Source organism: Zeugodacus cucurbitae, chromosome 5, assembly GCF_028554725.1.
Source record: "Zeugodacus cucurbitae isolate PBARC_wt_2022May chromosome 5, idZeuCucr1.2, whole genome shotgun sequence".
Classification (NCBI taxonomy): Eukaryota; Metazoa; Arthropoda; class Insecta; order Diptera; family Tephritidae; genus Zeugodacus; species Zeugodacus cucurbitae.
In genome coordinates this window covers 2392381-2413650 of record NC_071670.1, presented here as the reverse complement: position 1 = coordinate 2413650, position 21270 = coordinate 2392381, and the positions used below count along the sequence as shown (strand labels likewise).

General features: G+C 34.5%; 1 non-coding gene across 1 annotated transcript in view; it reads left to right on the top strand.

Moving 5' to 3' along the window:
- The window catches only part of LOC105208726 (uncharacterized), a 111026-nt gene extending 90271 nt beyond the window's left edge, over positions 1-20755 (top strand). Inside the window, exon 5 of the transcript XR_008471211.1 lies at positions 20138-20755. This is a non-coding gene — a transcript (uncharacterized LOC105208726). The remainder of the gene's footprint in view (positions 1-20137) is intronic.
- The last annotated feature ends 515 nt before the right edge of the window (positions 20756-21270 follow it).

Genomic DNA, 21270 nt, shown 5'->3' with positions numbered 1-21270 from the left:
AAGTGTCAAAAGGAAAAAATCGAAATTTTAAAAAAAATATTCAAATTAAATTAAAAAAATTTAAATTAAATTAAAAAATTTCAAACATTTTTTTATTACTATTATATATAAATATTACTTTCAATTTTAATTGAAGTGTCAGAATTTGATTAAATATTTCCAAAAATTATATTTTTATAGAAAAAAATGGCTGTAGACATACATACATTTAAAAAAAGTTCATTTTGACTGAAAACTAAAAAAACTTTTTTATTTTATTCAAATTTTCTTAAATATTTTTTTCAACGTTAATTTTTTCATAAAAATATGTTTTATAAAAATGTAAAATATTTATACTTACTTTTTTCGCTTATACAGTGGAACTTCCAGAATTGGCAATAGCGTTTAGAAATCGAATTTCATACAAATTTCCTTCCCTAACTCGAATTTCTCCATAACTCGAACTCTTGAAGTGGCAATAGAAGTGAAATTTCATAAAAGTTTCCTTCCATAAATCGAACTTTCCAATCAGGTCATAGTACATAATTTACAATTTTTCTATCGAAGCCGGATTTCGAAAGAGTTCCTTTATATGGTATGGAGTTGAACTAAAAATATGATTTATTTTTGAAAAATTTAATTTTTACTGAAAATTTCTATAACTCGAAGTTTCGCTAACTCGAAGTTTTTTGTGCATTATGATGATTCAAGTTAGAGAGTTCCACTGTAAATAAATTTTTGAATTTTTTCTATAAAAAGTTTTCTTCTATAAAAAAAAAATTTTATAAAAAAATATAATTCTTAAGGAATTATTAAATTTTTTCAGTTTTTTATTAATAATTTATATTAAAAAAAATAAAGTTCTTAAGGAATTATTACTTTTCCATTTTTTTAATTTTTTTCAGGATAATAATTTATTTTTTTTTTTTACTTTTTTCATTCTGTATATTTTTTTAGTTCTGTTTATTTTATGTTTTTGAATTATTTATATTTCCTGATTTTTTTATTTATTTCTTAAAAATTTTGTCTTTTATTTAATTAAATTCTCATTTTTTTTTTTGCTTTTTTATTAATGAAAAATATTTTCTTAATTTTTTTCCAATTTTTTTTTTTTTTTTTTTTTTATTTCCACTTTTGCCCTCTGCTTACACATGCATGCCCACTCAATTACGCAACAAAGCAGCCAAGTTTTGTGTTTGCTGTTGTTATACCAATACAAATGGTATTTTGTACATATTAGTCAGTTTAGCAAAAACCCGTACATTTACCTTACCGTTATTGGCCAGTCAGCCCGTCGACCAGTTTAACTACCTTTCGAACTAAATATGAATTTATGTATTTCAATCAATTTTTTTTTGTTGTTGCTAGTAACACAGTTGTTGTCGGGTGCCTTAATTATTTTTCAACATTTTTATTTTGTTGCTGTAATCGATACGCCTACTAACAAGCGGACAATCACAACACGACACACATACATGTATTTGCACTAATATGCTTTCAAAAATGACTAATAACAACAGAAAACACGGCTAGCGGCAACTAATAGCTACCGTTATGTGCATATAATAATGAGTATAGTATTATATTAGAGTAATACAATGGATTAAAGCAGCGAAAGCGATGCCCTTGTTTTGATAGCAGAGAGAATGTATAAATAAACCGCTGTTCACGTGGCATTAGGTTTCATTAGCCTGTGAGGCTTTATTGTGCTTTTACCTCAATCGACCTGTTTATTTGTTACAATTTTTCCGCTGCCCACACCAATACATGCATGCAAGGGCAGACGAGCGCGCTAATGGCTACACGCTGCCATATCAAATTGCTATTAAAAGCCTGAAGTAGAATTTAATATACTTACTATTATGCTACATATACATACACATGTGCATGTATGTGTGTGTTTATATAGAGAAAAACTAACAGTAGCTTCGCCATTGTCAATTAATTGTAAATTAGCGTCTAACCATACTGACAAAGCACTAAGTCCGCGGCTTTGGCCAGCCTAGCGGATGCGGCAGTGACGACAGGGCGTATGAGTAACATGCAATTTATGAACTGGACTACTAGCAACTTAATTAAAATAAAAAAAACTGTATAGTGATGTGAAAATAATAACAATTACAACAGACTGTAAGTCTGTGTGTGTAGGTGCCATAATAACATTGCCAATAAGCGCACGCAGCAGCAGCAGCAACAAAAAAAACAAATGCCTATTAGTGGCAACACATGCATGCAACAGCTTGTGTGGACTGGCTTTAATTGCCTCTTTCGCCGCGCCAAGCACATCAGTGAAAGTCATTACATGTGCGCAAACAAATACACAAGTACATATTTACACGCATGCAACAAAAAGAAATGACGGCGCATGGCAAAAGTTGTTGTTGCGTGTAAAAATAAACATTTTTCAACCGCAAATTGCATGCAGACAGCTGCTGTAGTAATGGAAATAAAATTGTCTATATTTAAGGCATTTGCATACGCCTACAACGGCCAATAAGCTGTGTTAATCATAATCATTGTTCTGGTGAAACAGTAAAAAACAACTTTGATTACTGTTAATATTAGCGGAAGAGCGTTGCATCATTATCAACTCAATTAAAATGTAATAGACAATATTGTCAAAGTTATTACAATTTAATTACATTTAATTACAGTAATCATTATCATTACATTTATGATTACAATCAGAAGTAGCAATCATTACAGTAGGTTTAAATGTTACGCTACGATTATATTAATTAGTACCAAAATAATTAAGATTACAAGTGAAACATGTAATCATTACAATATTTGTAAATTCTTCCTTAGATTACCGTAACGTTTTTCATTATATTCTACATTACACTTCAAATTACTGTATTCATTATAAAAATTATGCATATTTTGTATCAATATTTGCGTACTCCTAGAGTTAATTGTTCCATTACGATTATCATAAGTATTTTAATTACTGCGATCATTAAAATGTCAGGGTATATTTTTAATTTTGTTTAAAATCGATTTAATGTTTAATAGTCTTCTTTAAAATTACCATACAATTAAATATTTTCATTAGTGCTAGTAATGAATCCTTTTTTGCATTAGATGTAATTACCATTACTGCTGCTTCCATGTTCGATATCTTTACAAATACCATAAAAATATGCACTATTATTTGTAGGATTGCTAATACCATTACCATTGTTAATTACCATTACCAGTTCACAACTTAAATGAATTGACTTGTTGTGACAACTGATCCATACTTGCCAGTTGAATCGGGGCTAGATAACAACAGCAACCATTACCAATTACCATTACTGTAATCATTAACCATCAACCATTACTTTAGTAATTACTTTAATTTTAACATTGTAATCAACTTAAAATAGTGATCACCAGCGCCTTTAAAACAGCAGAGGCTGTGTCTATTATATTATTATATTTTTGCTTCACTTTTTATCAGTCAATCGCATTACATATTCTCGCCCTTTTGCCATTGCATTACATATGTGGATATGAAGTAGAGCCCTAAAGCATAATCTCATTAAAATTATGCCAACAACGTAAAATGCAACGTATGTGGTGCAAAGGACTTTTATGGCTTACGTAATATATATAGATTGATACAACAACAATTTACAACAACACAAACACACATTGTTAAGTGCAAAGCTGGATTTTATGCCGTGGAAAGTGCCTGCAAATGGCCAATAATGCCAATGAGTCGGTCATTGTTAAGCCAACGCACTTGAATGTCATGTAAAACAACAACAAATCAACAAGACGCACACAAAAAAAATTGCAAATATTGACAAGCGCTTGAGTTGGTGAATGAGTGAATAAGCCTGCACGCTGCGGCTTTCCCTAACTCCAAGCCACTTACACCCACCACTCGATGCGCTCAACCACTCAGCACAGGCGAAGCTCAACATTTTTCCGAATGCTCATCATCATCATCGACGTCATAATCAGCAGTCGGCATCTTACATATGCCACGGCCCAGCAACAGCCGCGCGCCGCCTGGCGCATGTGGACAACCACATTTAGCACTCAAGTTGACCCAAATTGCGAGTTAATTTGAATGGATTTAATAAAAATTGTGCAGGCGTGCGAAAAAATCACTTACAGCGCGCATGCATGCAAATTTCCTTTCGTTCACTCTTTCTTTCTCTCTCACACACACACACACGCGGGCGCTCAAATTGAGTTGTTGATGCGGCAGTTTTTACGCCGAAAAAGGGATTAATAGCCTGACAGCGCACTCGCAAACGCACCGCGGCGTGTAATCATGCTGCGCTTTGTAATGAAGCCACTGCAACAAGAACACCCAACAACAATTACAGTAAAAGCGCACTGCAATCTGCCGCACTCACTCATCGGCAATTCAATTTAAAATTCATGGCAGCCAGCTGCTCAGCGCAGCGGCAGAAAGCCAATCGACGAGCCAGCGAATATTTGCCGTTGTAATGCATAATGTGTAATGTGCGCGGGTGTAACGCAAGAGTATTGCAAAAAAAGTGCATCATTGGCGCCGCAACATGTTGCATACCGCGCATTAGTGTCGATTTTTCTTATTACTTACACACCACCGCAGCTGTCAGCCGTTGGCGCTGTGAAATGTTGATTACTCTCCGCAGTTGGAGGAGAAAAAAGCTGAAGGAATAATTCACGTGTATTAATTAAGAACGATATTAATTTGTTTGTGGCAGAAGTGGCATTAATGTATTTTTGTTCGCGCTTGCTTTTCTGAAACATTATTTTTATCATCCGTTTGTATTATATTATTCAATTACTCTGCAGATATTAAATTCCTTTCTTCCTCTTTCTCTGTCTTTATATCTCTCTCGCTCTCTCTTAAGAAATATTTATAAGAAGTGCGCTCAACGTGTGTTGATTTATTTTAGTATCCTTATATCGATATCATTACAATTACCATTTTAGCTTTTTGATTACCATTATCAAATCATAATTTACACTGCTATTATTAGGGGTTTACGATAAACATTAAATTACAATAACCAAGATTTTTTACAATTAAATTTCAAGTGTACATATCTCTACAATTACTTTTCCATTACCAATACCATTACCTTTTCTCAAGTTAAAAATAATTATAGACTATTTACCAATTTCAGCTTGTCAATGCAGTTTCTATTATGATGTTATACTAAAACTTTACCATTACATTTGGTAATTCTGTCAATACAATTACTTTTCCATTACCAGCATTATTACTTTTGATTTGATTAAAAATAATTATAAAATATATGTCAATTTGGACTTGTCATTGCAGTTTTTATTATAGTTAACTTTTTCATTACTACATGATAGTTGAATTACCAATACCATTACCATTACGACTACTTTTGTTGAAAGTGTAACAATTTTAACCTAGTTACAATTATCACTTTCAATTTTATTGCCATTATTTATATAATTACCAATACCATTACCATTACTATTCCCATTACAATTAATTATGTTGAAATTATAACGATTTTATACCCGCTACAATTATCACTACAGTTTCTACTACTATTATAATCACAATTACAATACCATTACTTTTATAATTACTCTTCCATTACTTTTCTCATGAATATTTTTTACACATTTGCTAATTATTTTACAATTCACTGTTGCTTTCCCACTCCATTAAATTTTAGCAGTAAATTAAATCACTAATTAAATTAGTTATTCAGCGAATCAAAGCCTCGACTCCTCTGTTATCTCCTTTGTCAGTTAGTCACAGGCAAAACTAGTTAATTTGATGTAATATTGCTGTGCCACACGCACCACCTCCAGCCTTCACCCTTCATTACATGCAATGCATTACACATCAAACACACTCACTCATCCTAGCACCACTCACCTACTGCCGCCTGCCCTCGCCATTAGTTTACAATTTTCAATTTAATTTCAGTAATTGACCATGATTTCTCATGACCGATTTCACAGTTGAGCGCTAATGTTAATGACTGCGAACAGATAAACAGATAAACTGACAGATACGCATCAGCATCAACATGCAATAAAGCAACAACTGCAATTACAACAATATGTTAGTAGCAGCAGTAGAACGCCAAGAGGCATAACAGCAAAATAAATCGAAAATAACAATCATATCGATAAAGAACACACTACTCACTGTACTAAACAACAACAAAAGCAACAACAGCAACAATTATTCATAATGATTTTTGACATTCAATCACTTAAACGTCGCTGAATGTGAGGGTGAGTTGTGTGGCAAAGCGTACGCCAGTGGAGAATGAGGACGGTGAGTTGGAATAAGGCAAGCATGGATTTACTGAAGCGTACAATGACACGCATGCGGTTCGTATCGCTTTCATGTGCGTGCAGCCACAGTAATCATGTGGTATCTTATTTACTCAGCATCGAGTTCACTCAACACTAACGAACTGTTAAGCATTTGGGGAGTTATTTCATTTTATTTTTTGATTCTGTAGGGAGCCAAATATTTTAATTACGAAATAGGTATTTTTTTTGAATTATTGAGTTGGGACTTAGCTATGGAATTAGGGGACTCAGAAGTACTGCGATTGCATCGAGAGTAGTTTAAGACGTTTCGGTTCACAGAAGAGAAATGAGCTCGATAGTTAGTGTGAAACTATACTTATCTTTTCCGAAATTTGAATTTACGTTTAGGCTCAGTAAGTAATATAAATACGGAACGGAGTGCATGAATTCATAGTGACTTATAGTGAGAACTGATTAAGCTACACTAAATCAGTTATCGCTTTGAAAGAAGGAGATTTCATACCTAAACCTCTCTTCGTGCCTCAAAAGCACTAGGGGATGTAAGCAGTGCACTTTTGTCACATCCATAACCTCTTAGTATCAGTAAATCTTCCCACACGTATTTTTATATCTTCTCCTCCATCCTATTACATTCAAGGCACAACATATGAAAGGGGTTTAGTCAAGTTAAACACTGTAAGGTTTAGTTATTTACTACAAATATTAATATTTGATTGACATTATATTTAAATAATTATAGCAAAAACTAATTTATTTATTTTCTCTTTCTTTACAGGTAAGTTCTGCTGATATATTGAATAAACCGATATACCATATATAATATTGTAAGTACACATTTAGATCTAGATATAAACTTTTAAGACCTAATTTTGAATGAATGAACGGAATACTTCAGCTAAAAAAGACAATGTATTGACTCTCTTTAAGAAAAACATATAGAACCGTGTTACTCCAGTGATTCGTACACAGTGTTAGATTTATCCACAAACGAGATAGTCACATTATTTATAAGAATCCGTTAGCTTCAAATCCACTCAAATTAATGAAATATTTCGGATATTAAATTTTTTATAAACCTCTAGAGAATTACAGCTGCACAACTGAGCAACGAACGAAAAATTTAGTAAATTGCAACCGGTCTTGCTCGAAGAGTTTTCTAGTTTCGAAATTTCTAGAAACAATCGACTGAGTTCTGCACAGAGAGTGTCATTCTCATTGTTACTGTTACCATATGTGACTCTCAGGCGAATGAGGAAAGTTATTCTCCTACCTTATGATCTATGTTTTCTTCTGTGCGCATAAATCCAAGCAAAGAAAGCTTCTTTCTTATTTTTCTGCTCTTCTTCGTATTCTACAACTATGACTTCTCAATATACGGAAGTTGTGATTATAGTACTAGAAGGCTTCATTGCCAAAATTGAAACTAATAGCGAGCAAATTTTCACTATCACTATCTAATTATATGAAATATATATATCACAATGCAACTCTGTTTCTTTACTGATTTCTGCTCTTCTATTTTGCAATTTCTTGCATTTGATTACCTTCACAAAAACATTTCAAAGTGACTTAATTAATTTTTTTCTCTTTGCTTATAATCCTACTATATCTAGTATTCAAACAAAATTTCACTTTTCTCATTATCAAGGCATTGCACTTCGCAGCTGTCTGTCTATACACGGCGTCACTGCTTCAATCGCGGCTTGACGCTTGCTTTTTGCGAACATTCATTTCATTCATTTGCAAAATAATATAATTATTTAATTAGAGAGTCATGCATTTGGCTGATGAAAAAAAATGCGATTCGCAAATAATTTCGCAACATCTTTCACTTTTAAGTATGTAACAAAAACAATAACAACAACACTAGCGTACTTTCTGCTATGCATTTTTTGCACAACTTTGCACATCGCCATTTACCTTTACGCCATTAGCCATCAGCGACAATGAAAGTCAACTAAAATGTCATTAAATCAACAAACTTCATCAAATGGAGATAAAAACAACAATAAAAACAAAAACAAAAACAATTTTCGCAGTCACACATTGCGTAGTCTGTCGGCGGAGAGACGCAGTTGGTCGTCTGTCGTCAGCAGCAGTGCTGAGCAATTACGCTAGCGCCACAGTAGCAGTCTGTTGCGTACTTGCAATCACAACAATAACAATAACAATAGCAACTACAATAATAATAATAATATCAAGCAGTTTTTGTTGTTGCTGTTGTTGTTGACTGCCGCAACTGTCACATCATTGCTGACAGATGAGTAGAGTAATATGCGATTAGATAATAAAGTCACGTAATGTGACACTAACATACACACAGAGATAGATACACATACTTGTGGGCATCTGTGGCGGTCGAGCAAAAATGCTACTTAAGGTACTACACACTACACATTCGTGCAACAAAAACAAACAACAACAGCTTGTCATACCTTGTCAACCGCAACGCAGACTGTTATATTTTTCAACTAACTGCATGTGTGTGTTTTTTTATTTTTTTTTTTTTTAATTTGTTTTGCTACAGTTCCATGTCTCATCTCGGCAGCTGTGTGATCTGTTTACTGTTTGTTTGCGCTGATCTTATATATTTTTTCCGCGATTTTTGCGCAAAAATAACTGCTGGCTAAGTACATACTTACACTCATGCCACACATACATACACATATGATTATTTTTTTACACAAACACTTTCTAAGCGCTGTATTAAGAGCATTTATTCAATTTTCTATTATGCTGAAGTGTTGTTTTTTATTTTTTTTTATGGTTGTTTTTATTATAATTTTTTTGTTTTGTTTTTATTTTATTTTTTTTTTTGTTATTTTTATTTTTTTTTAATTTTTATTTTTTTTTTTGTTTTTATTTTTTTTAATTTTATTTTCTTTTATTTTTATTTTATTTTTTTTTTTATTTTTTGCAAACTCATAGCAAGCTGCTACTGTTTGTCTACTTGCTTTATATTTTATATTTTTATTAATTTTTATTTTATTTTATTTTATTTTTTGTTCATTTTCGCTGGCATCTTAACTTTTCGCCCATCATCTCGTTGTAAAAGTGAGGCTTAAAATCTGTTTGCTTTAATATTATCATGCCATGTAGTTGAACCTTTAACGCTGTTACGTAATTCAAATTCACAGCATAAAGCGAAGATTTAGTTGGGAATATGCATTATAAAAATTAGAAAAAAAAGTTGCATGATATTTTTAGCAAAAAAAAATCGCATGCAATTTTTAATAATTTTAACTTTTTTATTCTAAATGCATGTTTTGTTATAAAAAATTATTATACTAGTCTTATAAAAAAATAGCATGCTACAAAAAATTTCTCAAAAAAATTTGAAATATAATTTTTTAAATTAAATAATAATTATATTAAATTAACAAAAAATATATTTTCATTCATTTTCCATTATCTCGATAATTAAATATAAAATATGCAACAGCTGTTAAAAGTGTCATGAAATAAAAAATTTCAAAATTATACATATTTTTAATAGAAAATTAACTTAATTGCCGTAAAATTTGAAATTTGCCAATTAAAAGCTATTCACTTTTATTATATCGGTTTCGTTAGGCCTTCAAATTGGTGCGAAATTGTGCGCTTGCGTAACTTTCACGCAGTTTTTTCACAATTTCTTGTCATTGCCGCGTGATTCGCGTAAATTTTCCATTAAACACAATTGCATTATTAACCATTATTGCTGTTATTGTTATTATTTGCTGCGGCGATTGTGAAACTATTTAGCTAAACTGTTGCTATTAACGATTATGTCACCTGGTCGTCAGTTGGTTGGCGGCGTTTGCGCGTGCGTTGCAAATGCGCAAGGTTGAAAGCGCAGCAAATGATTGCGACGCAAAATAATAGGCGTTAAATGCGGCAATTAATGAAGAAAAAATATATCAAAAGTGTTTCCACTTTGTCAACCGTTTATTTTTCCGCTGAAATGTGTTGCGCGCACAAAGGTGGCGGCGGCGCGTATGCGCAGCAACAAAGAAACCTTGAAGAATCGCGTTTCCGCTTGTAAACGTTTCATTAAAGGTAACTAAAGTTATTAGCGGCTAGCAAGAAGAAGAAGAAGTAGAGAAGAAGAGGGAGGAAGTGAAGCGCACAAGTAATTACAGTTAAATGCATGTATCAATTTGCCACGCATTCGCCTCAACTAAATAACGCCTCGTTTGTCATATATAAAATGTAGGCAATATACAAAAACAACAACAGCTACAGCAACAAATAAACGCTTTAAAAACATTGACAGCGTTGCATTGAAGCCAAGTGAGCGTCATGCAACAGTCAAATTGCAGGCGCTGACGGAAGTGACTGGCGCACAGTGCTTGTTACCAGCGTCGAGCTCGCTTTCTAGTGTTTGTTACATGGGCTTGGCGTCGCAAATTCACCGAATCATCGAAATAAATTGATGCGCTCAAAATGAAAAGAGGTGTCAGCGATTGTTAGTTGGTCCTCAGCAAAGCCTCTGCCACACAATGCGGCGAATTGGCTGATGCAAGCGAAGAGGTGTTGATGTTGTGGTAACAGCGTTGAAGTGATGGATTCCGTAATATGATAATATATTGACAGCTCTTTTTAGGAAACAGTCTAGTTCACAAGCTGGCCCTAGTGGAATTATTGTGACCCCTCTGAATTGCTTGTTTTGGAGCATATTTTGCTTTCAATATGTCGCTGTTTAGTTTACTGTAATCTTTACCTAATTCTTCACAAATTTCGTTCGAGCTCATTTTCAATTCTCAACCGGTTTAATAAATATCGGAAGTGTCTGATTTTCAGATATGTGTGATTATTTTTCAACGAGAAGCCACTTTGAAAGCTATTTGATAGTTTTCGGACACTCTCATTTTTATAACCGTGCTTTTTTTAGAGTGTTGCCACTTTTTATAATTAATATTTTTTTTTTTAATTTTTAAAATTTTTCTCCCACAGAATTTTTTCAAAAAATTACATATTTAAAACTAAATATTTATGTGCATTTATATTTCTTTTCGCATTGATTTGCCAAATAATAAAAATTATTAGTTTTTGTTTTTTTTTTTTGCTTTTGCGCTGACAGTCAACAAACTGCACTTCATTCTCCTCATTCACTTGATTACACCACACAGTGCTTTAGTTACCATTATTATTATTGTTGTTGTTGTTGTTCTCATTATTTATATTAAAAAGCGAGTGTCAATATGTTGCGCATGACTCGACGTTGCTGAGCACATTCAGAAATGCACACGAATGAGCGCATATATAACTTAAAGTTGAAGTGTGTGTATGTGTGTGTGGGTGTAAAATGCATGTGGCAACGCCAATTCAATTGGTTTGCCGAAGTCAACGCCATCGCCAACAAATTCCATGTACACATAACACATACACCCACATCCGCACACAAATGCTGATCTGATCTACAGTGTGCTTTGGTGTTAATTGAGTTGTGGCGTTGAATGTCACTGTGTGTGTGTCTCTCTGTGTGCGGGTCTGTTCTTTTTCGTTTTAATTACTTTATTTATTTTTATTTTTCAACAAATGTTTGCAACACGCTTTATTTGCGTGTGTATTTAAGTCGAGCAAGTCTCTGAGTCAGCTAAAATTTATGATATCGAAATTTCGGGATTTGAAAAAAAATTTTTTGAAATATTTCTTAATACATTTTAATAAATTTATTTCATGATTTTTAGTGAAATTATTGATTTATGATTATGTTTTAGAATTTAAAAAATAATAATTTTATTTCGAAAATTAAATTTTTAGGTCAAAAATATCGACAAGATATCGAAAAAAAAATTAAAATTGTATTTTAAATGCAAAATTAGTTCACGTAAATCCATTAAAACTAAATTTTAATAAAAATTTCATAATCCCGAAATCCCGAAAACGCAATCCCGAAATTTCGGTATTCAGAACTAAAGCATTTTTAATTTTTATTTATATATGTATGAGAACATGCATCTGGGCATTTTATTGCTGACGCATAGCGGAACTGATGTGTGCTGCAAATGTAAATTAAACTGCATTCGCATTTCGATTGCTCACACCACTCCTCCCATGCATAGACAGACGTCAACTAATTGAGTAAATAAATGGAATTTTGTGTGTTGCAGCGCTGAAAAGAAATTAACTGTTGCAAATTAACACCGCGCAAACTACATAACACCACACACACACCCCACCCCTACCCTACTCATAAGCCATGCGTTTTCATGCGCTCGCTTAATTAAAATGTGACATGTGGCAGTACATATATAGATTGGCGAGCGGAAGAAAGTTAATTAACAGCGCAAAAATTCAAATTATTTAATAATTTTCATTTGTGTATGGAAATCGCAATTTTGCGCTCCGCAAAAATTTAAAAATCCATTAAAATGTTTCGCCAAACTCTTTAAAATAATTTCAAACAATGAAACCAACAACAACAATGCGCACTTAATGTACCGCATAAATGTTTTTGTAGAAAACCGTGCAAATTGCAATAAATACGCGAAATCATTAATCATTTGATTGCCTTGTGTTTAACGGTAATTTGTGGTCACGCGTTGGCCACAATGCTGCGCCAGTCAGATAGACAGTCAGCCGCGCATGCGCGTACTCATAGCCAACAGCGAGCGTTCAAGTGCTGCAGCTCATACATTTATGCTTTTCAAGCAACTTTGTCTGCTATTTCTTTTGATTGTTTTGTCCATTCATTGTCCAGTGTCGGTCGGTTAAGTAAGAAAACGTTGAAACTTGTGTACGCACGCATGCGCCGCATGCTAGCCAGTGCAAGTTCAAGATTAATAGCGTGTGTTCGTAGTTACCTGGTGCGGTGCAATAAAATGCATAAATCATAAATGTCGCCACGTGTGCTGAAATTTAAAGAAAATTAAATTGCAAAATAATGTGTGAGCATTTAAAAATAAATGGAATTGAAGTGCTTAAATTAAAAGTGTGAATATAAAATTTTTCGGAATAAAAATTAACAGGACATCTAAAAAATACAAAAAATCGTTTAAAATGTAAAAAACAACGAGATTGTTAAACAAATAGAAGAAAAATTTAAATTAAAAAAAATTGTTAAAATTAAAAAAAAATATTAAAAAAAAATAAAAAAAGAACTAATTCATAACTAATAAATCTTTTAAAATCAAAACAAAATTTCAATTCAATGTAATTTTTGCCAAAATAATTATAAAAAATCTTTGGCAAGTTAAAAAATGCATTAATCAGTGTAGGAAAAACTTAATTTTATTTTTACAAAAAATGTAATAAAATAACAAAATACTAAAATAAAAAAGATAAAATATATCCAAAAAATATCTAAAAAAATAAATTAGTTTTTACAAAAAATCGTTGAAAAGGTAACAGAAAATTGCAAAAAATATTTCCGAAATTAAAAAAAAAAAATTGAGTGAAAATTTTTTTGGACAAAATATCGACTGAGAAAACACTAAAACTATTTTTAAAAAATTTATTATAACTAAATTTCGAGAAATTAAAATATAACATATATATATATATATATTTTTTATAAAAAAATCTTTGCATAAAAGTAAAAATATTTTGGAAGTTGAAAAACGTGTACCTAATATTTTGCTTTCAAAATAATTTTGTTTTAAATTAAAGCATATCCAAAAACATTAAACCGAATTTACATTGTAATAAAAAAACATTCCAAAATATCTAATTTTTTAAATTTTATAAGAGAAAAAGTGCTAAAAAATAATTAAAAATACGTATAATTACATTAAATAATACAAAATAAATATTTTTCGAAATATTTTATTCTAAAATTTTAAATAAATAAAATAAAAAATAAAAAAAATATCATAAATTTATTAAATTTTAAAATTTATATTTGTTTAAAATTTATATATATAATTATAAAACCCATTTTTTAATCAAAATTTAGAGAATTTATAATTCTCAAGAATCAAATCTTTGAGAACTGCAGCAAAAGAGTTTCCACCGCTGCCACAATAATTCTGGATACGAATACAGTGATAGCCTTAATGTATTGCCATCAAAACTAATTTCTAGCAGTAGATTTAGGTTCCATCCTAAAACACATTAAACCGAGACTTCAGATAACATCCTTTATAAATATATAATATTTTACACTCCACTCCCAGACTAATCCAAGTGCTCAGATAGTCCCCTATGTTTAATGAAAAGATTTTTAATCCCCTCACGCGTCATCTATAAGCCTAAATTATCTTCTTGCAACCGTGTTCATACAATGGCTTCATTTTACTGCATTATATCTTCGTTTGGTTTTCGTGTCATTAGTTTGCTGCACATTTTCCACAATCACACAAATACACTCGCTTCGCTTGCATCTAACATTTCAGCTTTTCTTGAACGGCAACAACACGTCAAGCCGGTTTTTGTGGGCTGTTACAGCTTCTAATGCACGCCATCCAACGCGTGTTCGCATTGTCGTCGCTCTTTTTTAGTGCCACACGCGGCGGCCCACATACGGGTACATAAAACGGGCATATTTGTATGACTGCTAAGTGGCAGCGTCAGCCTGTTTGCGGTCTGATGGCGGTGAAAATACGCTGAGCGCTGTAAATGTGCGCTTGTCGACACCAGCTACTGGTAGCCGCGCCATATTTTTTGCAGTTTTTTATTATTTGACGCGAAGCTGCAAAACTAGAAATTCCGAAACACACCTCAAACGTATGCCAATTAGCCGTTGATTTGTTTGGTGCTCCCATTGCTGTCATTGCTTTGAGTGCTGCGAGTCCACACGGAGTTTCCACAGCCTGCGCCTGGTCGTTGGCATTTCCACGGTTGCTGCCGCTGTCATTTTGCTATTATAATTAAATAAATATTGCGCCGACACTCCCCGAACTCCTAGCGAACTCCATACGCCAACCAACCGTAAATTAAACGTCTCATTTTTTCTCTAAAAAAAAAACCAAAAAACGCTTTTCTTTAAAGTCGAAATTACAGCTGTTGCCGCAAATTTGCGCATATCGTTGCGTATTACAGCAATTACGGACCAATTAAAGCGGCCGCGCACAGCTGCCGCTATTAATCTTTGCAACGCTCCACTGTCATTCATTATGGCCGCGGAGGTCAATAGCATCTCATGCGTCGCAACTTTCTAGCGCCAACAGGCTGCTACGGACTGCTCGAATTACCCCCGCGCCCGCTGCTGGCGTCTCACTTTGCTCACTTGTGCGTTCATGCAGCGCGCTTTTCATTCATTCAACCTTTGCGCGAGTGCGCAGCTCGTCCAGTCGGTCAGTCCGGTCGGCTGGCCGGCCGGTTTTGTCGATACGCACATTAAAAATTATGACAAATTGCGAAAAGATTGCGCTGCGCTCGGCAGTAGCTACACCTCGTCACAACGCCGTCCAACAGGTAGAACATCCGCTGTAGATTAAGTTAGATTTAGTTTGCGCGCAATTCTGAAAGGAAATTGTAATTAAGTAATTAATGTGCGGGGCGTGGGAAGTTCATGTGTTGTCGGTTGATAACGCGGCCTTACACTTAGCGGCCCAGTAGTAGTTCAGCGAGTGATTGACGATCTTGCGTTTAACAGGTTGGTTTTTATTTCTCTCTTCGCGCTTTTTCTTTTCCTTTTGGGTGCGGCGGCAGCTCTCCCTCTGCAAATGGAGCTGTCAGAGAGTGCTAGTAAGAAGACAGTTTGGGGTTAATGGAAACTAATAAAGTGTGGAGTATGAAGTAGGGTAATGACTGGCGGTCTTCGCTGCAGATTAACCTGTTGCGTTGTTTTAAGTATTTAGAGGAAGTAACGGATTAAGAAGAAGCTGAGAATTTTCATTAGTTGCATTGCAAAATGTAGTGTCGTTAAAGCTGAGGAAGTAATTAGCTGGTTTTTCAGTGTCTTCGTGCTCCCATAGCTTCTATGTCTGAAGTATTTCATTACATCCTGTTGAAGGTGACTCTTATAATGTTTGGAACCCTCTGTAGGTCGACGTTGGTCGGAAAACGATAGTCAGCAAAGTTATGTCATGGGTTTCACTCGATTAGCTTTGTTTAGAACTCTGGTTTTAGTTCTCAATGGAGGTCGTTAGAACCATATTATGAAAACTTTAACAAAATTTGAAAAGTAAGTCTGTATTTTTTGTATAAGAATTTGCTTCGAAGTTCTCAAAACCTTCGACGTTAAGTTGGACCTTCCGACCTAAGTAATTGAGTTCTGGAATTCGAGCTTAGGTCAAACAGAGATCCGCTCCGAAAAAAGTCAAGCACTCGTTCCCTATGCGGATGAGTTATATATATTGCCATGGGTCGTAGTTTAAAAGGAAACATCCAAATTTTTTGGAGCTTTGTATCAAATTGTCAAGCTAAGACCTTTTCCATTTCTGGACAGCCAGAATTTCGGAGGGCTTAAGTGTTTACGAAAGCCATTTAAGAGTCTTTTTATTTGACAGATCTCGCAGTTACAAACGGAACTCCGAAATCGATTCCAAGTATGGTATCTCTGGCAAACTAGCAGATCTTTGTCTTTTGCTTTCTTACGAGCTGCTAAGTGAAAGAAAATGAAGAAAACCTGAAAATTTTAATCCTCCAAAGTCTTACTCTTCGAGAGATACCTTCCAACGCCATTTTCTTTCTACATCCTATATTATGAAGCTATAACTTCTCCAAGGTCTTTTCAGATTTCCAATTTTAACTTGCGATCTTTAAAATTTCGGCAGTTGTGGAGGATCTGCGTTTTCAGACACATTGACCTCCATATGTCGCAACCTCAGAAAGCACTTCAGCTACTATTTAAAGTTACTTGCCCCTATTTAACATATTTAAAATTCCCTAAGAGCTCTTTAGCCAAATACCGAGTGTGTTAAAGCGATTTCTATCACCACACGCGCGCGCCAAAAAAAGTGGTCAATAAATTTTTCAAGTTCAAAAGCTAAACACACACAAGCGCGTAAAGTGTTATGGCACCTTGTACAAACATTTACAACACTAATTGCAACAACAACAAGAAGAGCGAACAGCTGTGCACAATTACGCACTTGAACAGCGCCAAGCACAAACGAGGTGAGTGAAGCAGCAGCAAAACAAAAAAAAAACAAGCGTACGACGAAAACAAACAAAAACACACAAATTGCCTTGCAACAGCTGACGCGGCAAGCGAGCAGCACAAAGTCAAAGTCGCCATAAAGCGCACTTGAGCAGCGCCTAAGTCAAGGTTAGACACGGTTCAATTACCTCTTCAACAGCCAGAAGCTTCAGCTAACGCCGATGATGATGATTGTGGATAAGCGCATGATAATGATGGAACGCTGATGAAGTTAAACAAAGATGATGAAGTTGTTAATGATTTTCAAACGCATGAGGTTAAACGCGTATGACGCTGATGTTGGCATTGCCGATGCCGCTTCTGGTTGTTACGCGGGTCGCAGCGGCGCTCGAACGCGTCACCGCCAGTTGGCTGACCAGCCATGCGTGGACGCTTCATTTGTTTATGATTTTTATTTGTATTAATTACACTAAAAGCCACGCAGCAACATCTAAAAATATTGTTTTTTTTTCGCGACGCCACTCAAGCGCGCGTCTAGTTAGGCGACGTCGCGCCGCGCCTGCTGTTAATGCAAAAAAGAGAAAAAACGCGCCGCCGACTTTTGGCAACAAGTGAGCGCGTTTGTCAGTGTGTGTGAGATGTGCTTCGAACGTGCGCCGACATTTACTTGAATCATACCAAAACGCGCCATAACTTACAGCATTTTGGGCAGCTGGCTGCAGCCGCGCGCTTAACGCTTACATACATTGTGGGAACTTGATAGGCAGAGTGGCAAACGCGTCAAGTGCGCGACCATTTTTCGGCTGTGTTGCCATGCAGCGTCGCCAGTAGGACGGCGGCGTTTTCTCAAATACTCATCTAAAATAATAAAAATGTAATAATAAAAGTAATCGAGGGCAACAGCAATCCCTTTTTACGACGCGCGTTGACTCTTTATGTTGTGCAAATATTTGAGTTTATTGTTTTTTCTATTAAATTTATGCGTATTAGACGCTTACATTCTTTTGCTTTATAGCCTTTTACTTACTTATTAACATGTAATATATAATATAAAAGTATGTAAGTATGTAAGTTTTTCTTCTTCTTCTTGACTGGCGTAGACACCGCTTACGCGGTTATAGCCGAGTCCAAAACAGCGCGCCATCCCTCCTTCTGGCAGTTTGGCGCCAATTGGTTATACCAAGCGAAGCCAGGTCCCTCTCCACCTGGTCCTTCCATCGGAGTGGAGGTCTCCCTCTTTCTCGGCTTCCACCAGCGGGTACTGCATCGAATACTTTCAGAGCTGGAGCACTTTCATCCATTCGAACAACATGACCTAGCCAGCGTAGCCGTTGTTTTTTTATTCGCTAGACTATGTCTATGCCGTCGAATAACACACATCGTTCCATCGTCTGCGGTATTCGCCGTTGCCAATTCTTAAGGGACCATAAATCTTCCGCAAAACCTTTCTCTCGAAAACTCCTAGGTCCGTCTCATCGGATGTTGACATCGTCCACGCTTCTGCACTGTAAAGTAGGACGGGAATGATGAGGGACTTGTAGAGTTTGGTTTTTGTTCGTCGAGAGAGGACTTTACTTTTCAATTGCCTACTTAGTCCATAGTAGCACCTGTTGGCAAGAGTAAATAAGTAAATGCATAAGTATATACATAGTAAATACATAAGTATGTAAGTATAAGTATGTGTATTTATGCAACTAGGTATTCAAATGCTTTTTCTTAGTGAAAAAAGAAAAAAAATTGTTTAAGTATGTAAGTTTTTACTTAAGTAAACACATAAGTATGTAAGTATTTTTGCATGTAGGCATGCAAATGCTCTTTCCTAGTGAAAAAAGACAAACAAAATTCTTAAGTACGTAAGTTTTTACTTAAGTAAACACTTAAGTATATAAGTTTATAAGCATTTAATTTTATTTACATAAATTTTAAAAGTATATATATGTTTAAATGTAACAAATACTTAAGCAACTATTTTTAAGCATATAAGCGTTTAAGTAAATTGTTATCAAGTGATATTAGTTTATAAGTGCAAGAGTATGTAAGTTCAGGTGTATACAAGTACATAAGCACTTAAGTACCCACATAAGTACTGCATAAGTTCATAAGCATGTAAGTTTTAAAGCGCATATGTAGGCCTATCTAAGTAGTAGCCAAGTGCGCAAGCATAACAGCATGTACATAAGTACTCACAAAAGCATGAAAGTATGTAAGCATTCAAGTTCGTGTTGCGCGTTGCAGCATTTACAATATTAGACAGTGTTATCTTCTCTTTTCCAACGCGCTTTGTCCGGCTAATTTCATAAATCACAAACTGCTTTCGGCCTAATCAGTCGTCGTCACTAATGCGCAAATGAAAGTGGTTTAATGTGGCAATTGTCGCCGTTTGTGGCAGCTGTGTTGTTGCTGTTGCACGCTGGCTGCGAATAGAAAACGAGTTTGTTTTTACTTTTTCGTTCAGCCGTTTTTTCGCCGGTTTCAATTTAATTTTATTTTTCACGTTTTTATTTTTTTTGTTTTTGTTTTTTCTTTTAGCTATTTTGGCAGCTGTCATTTATAGTATGTGCGCCTGCCGGTGGAAACTTTCGCTATCATTGTTTTTGCATTAGCTTGTTTAGTTACTTTTGTTTGCATTTTTTATCTAGTTTTGTTGTTGTCTTTTATTTTCCACACTTTTAATAAGTTATTATCTGTCACGAAACTCATTCATACATGGAAAGTTCATAAACATTTTATTACGGTTTAATGTACTCACTTGGTTTCTTGAAACTTGTTTATGCGCTTTATGCGCCGACAAGGCAAACAATTTCATCGTGAGCAGCCAGAAAAAACACAGCGAATACGCTACATATTAAGATATTTCAATTAGTTTTTATGTTAATGGCAGGCGTAAATCTAATCTGTGTGTTTTTTTTTTCTATTTTATTGCAGATTCTGCGGAAAAACAACAGCTGCTGCCTTTTTAAGGGGTAAGTGTCGAACTACTTTTATTGTACACAGTTTACTGGCTTGTAGCCTTAAATTATATTACCGCTAGCTTGTCAAGATTACCAAATAGAATAGTCTTAATAGCCGTAAGCCTTCAGCAAACAAAATTTTTAGAAACAATATAACCTCAAGGACTCAAGTTATCTTACTGGTACCATACGATATAGTCGTCTCATAAAAAATATAGTTTAAAAGTCTCATAAAAGATTTCAAAATGTATGCTTAACATAATTTAGTCGGAATCTCCATCTCCCAAACTGCTTAGAACTCTTTCGTATATGATAGATCTCTTTTTGATCCACTTTCTTCTTAAAAAGTTGAGCATGTTCGCTATAAGTAATATATCTTTCCAAAGTGTGAATGATTCAGAGATCAAAAAGAGCTGCTGAGGGTTCCTGAGTTTATTCCAGGCTCAAATTTCGATCAATAATAGGACTCCATTTCGGTGCGGAAAGCACTAATCGAAGTTCTATCCTAAGGGTAGATGATTATGATGATGATTTTGATAGCATTCCGAGGAGCTTAGAAAACTTGACATTATCATTCTTATTTTCCTTCGGTTCTATGAATCAACAGTCAATCAATCTTTGAAAACTCGACAATATCACTCTTATTTTCTATCGGTTCTATGAATCCGAGGATCTTTGAAAGCTCGACAATTAGACCTTTGGTTCTATGAATCAAGAGGGTCTTTGGAAACTGTTTGTAAACTCGATAATATGATTCTTATTTTCTTTCGAGGATCTTTTAGAACTCGGTAATATAGTCTTAGTCTCTTTCGATAATATGATTCCGAGGATCTTTGACAACTCGTCAATATCATTCTTATTCCTCTTTGGTTCTTTGAGTTTACTGCAAACTCGTCGAAGAAAAAAAACTAAAGTTCTCAGATCTGAATATAAAAAGATGTAAGAAGCTTTGCTAAAAGCCACTGAAAGACATTCCGACCCAACGAAAACCGTATGAATACTACACTTAGACTCTAGTCTCTAGAGTCAGAATTATATGTCGATCTAACCCATAAACCCCAACCAGGAGACTGTTAAACCAGCCAAGCTCAAATAAACCCATTACTT